At 39.0% G+C, this 2374-nt stretch overlaps 1 protein-coding gene across 1 annotated transcript in view; it reads right to left on the minus strand.

The window, feature by feature from the left end:
- Positions 1-625: 625 nt before the first annotated feature.
- The window catches only part of LOC117947954 (paired box protein Pax-7-like), a 91933-nt gene continuing 90184 nt past the window's right edge, over positions 626-2374 (minus strand). The window contains exon 10 of the transcript XR_004657369.1: positions 626-642. The gene's annotated coding sequence lies outside the window, so the exon portion shown is untranslated. The remainder of the gene's footprint in view (positions 643-2374) is intronic.

Raw genomic sequence — 2374 nt, forward strand, 5'->3', positions numbered from 1 at the left:
ACATTGCCACAATTCCCAAAATTCCAAATCTATTGCCATTGCCCCATTCACACGGGATTAGTATCATCTGGGGACATTGTATGATTTAGACGTGACTAGAGCCCGACTGATAAAGGATTTTTAAGACCGATACCAATACAAATATTTGGTTAATAAAAATATGATATGCCAATACGTCAGCCAATGACGTATTGAAAATACGATATGCCAATGTATTTATTTCTATAAATACAGTGTATTTATAAAAATAATCCAGAAACATGTAACAAAACTTAAACAGATTTCCCTAACATTAGTTATTTGTAGTTATTTATGAGTTCTTACTAAAATAATATAATACTTTGTTTTATTGTCACAACAGAACAACATCTAAATCTATCTAGATACAAACTTAAGACATGAAACTTAAAGTCCTTTGAACAAAAACACAATAACAGAAAAATTAATCCGTGTCATCATGTATGTTATTATAAAGGATATATCTGATAAATACTTTATTATGATGGTTTTTTTTGTTTGTTTTTTAATCGGCAATTATAAATGATAGTTTGGGAAATGATAGTTTGGGAAATGCCTAATATCGGCCGATATATTGGTCTGGCTCTAGAAGTGACCCCCCCCCCCAAACACACACACACACACCTGAGTTTCATTTGGTGCATTCGCACAGGATAAGCAAAGCCTGCTTTTACTCAAATTTGCAATCTGTTGGGGTTAGGTATCCATTTGGGAATGTCCTGGTAGAGGTTACCAGAGGCACATACCCTATCATACCCATATGATCATACCTGACGCAGCAGCACGCACACACCATCCAAATCCACATCCATCTTCATGAGAGGAATAATAAATGGCACAGGAAACAAAAACCTTGAAAAAAGGATGTTCGACCCCGCCAAACCCCGGACACGATGATTCGCACAGGACTAATGTTATCACACAGGAAATTTGTGGGAGAATTTTTATGTAACAAATTACAGACATGACCATTTCACATGTGATTAAGATCACAGACAACCTCCGTAATTATAACAAATGACTAGAGTTCAATAGGTAATAGTATTCAAATGTGAATAGGGCTTTAGTCGCCTAAAAAACTGCCGGGGCGGCTGTGGCTCAGTGGTAGAGCGGTTGCCTGCCAATCGGAAGGCTAGTGGTTCGATCCCCGCCCCTGCAGTCATTGTGAAAGTGTCCTTGGGGAAGACACTGAACCCCGAGTTGCCCCCGGTGCTGCGCATCGGAGTGTGAATGTGTGTGAATGTATATCTGATGAGCAGGTGGCACCTTGTACGGCAGCCCCGGCCACAGTGTATGAATGTGTGTGAATGGTGAATGTTTCCTGTAGATGTAAGAGCGCTTTGAGCAGTTGTTAAGACTGGAAAAGCGCTATATAAATACAGCACATTCACATTTAAAAACCTGTTATGAGAGTTGGAGGCAACAGAAATAAAGGCTTCTAAATGTAGTTTCTATACAGAAAAAAACTATAATTTCTGGGAAACAATGAAGTGACAATTACACATATGCATTTTGTAAAAGATCACTTTTAAAATAACAAGACAAGCATTTTTAGATGTAACCACTGCTGGAAGGGTAATGGAAAAGCTCCATAAATGTTTTATTTTTGATATTTAAATTTAAATAAACAACTAGTTCTGAGCATTGCACAAGTCTTGCAAGTCAAAGCAGATGTATAGATGGTGGGCTTGGGAGGACCAGCGCCCTATGTCTTTGATAAGGTGATCAAGGATTCTTTGCCTGAAGCAGCCGTGATGAGCCAGTAGCAACCTGCTCTGCCAGACCACTACCTGTAAGCGGAGGAGAAAACAAGAGCGGGCAAGACAGATTAGATACACAGACGGGGTCGTCACAGTTCCAACTGAAGAAGTTTGATTTATGGTGAACATCAGGGTCATGACAGGCAATGTAAAGAGCTTGCTACGACATTATGGTGACAGAATATTAAAAATTGGAAAGGGGCGAGACTGGGTGGGAAATGGCTGGGATGTAGATTTTTCATTTGGGTGTGTCACATTTCATTTTTGAAGAGGCCTGGATGACAGGTACATGTAATTAGTAACGCTTTAGTAATATAATTATGCTATTTCCTTTAGCCACAGTAGCACTTGTCTCATGAATGAATAAAGAGGCAGTCTCCAGCTGTGTCCTCTAAGCCTTGAATCATTAAGAGACTGAAATCGTATAGAACCCCTCCAATGAAAAGCGTTTTTGAAATTGTTAACTCCCAGTTTGCCTACCACCCTCATCTGGGACAATGCCATGGATGAAAACGGTTTTATTTTGATACACTAGTTAGGGCATAGAATTGAATATTGTTAGGGAGTAGTAGTTAGTCACATAGTTTCAGATTTAT

Source organism: Etheostoma cragini, chromosome 7 (assembly GCF_013103735.1).
Source record: "Etheostoma cragini isolate CJK2018 chromosome 7, CSU_Ecrag_1.0, whole genome shotgun sequence".
Classification (NCBI taxonomy): Eukaryota; Metazoa; Chordata; class Actinopteri; order Perciformes; family Percidae; genus Etheostoma; species Etheostoma cragini.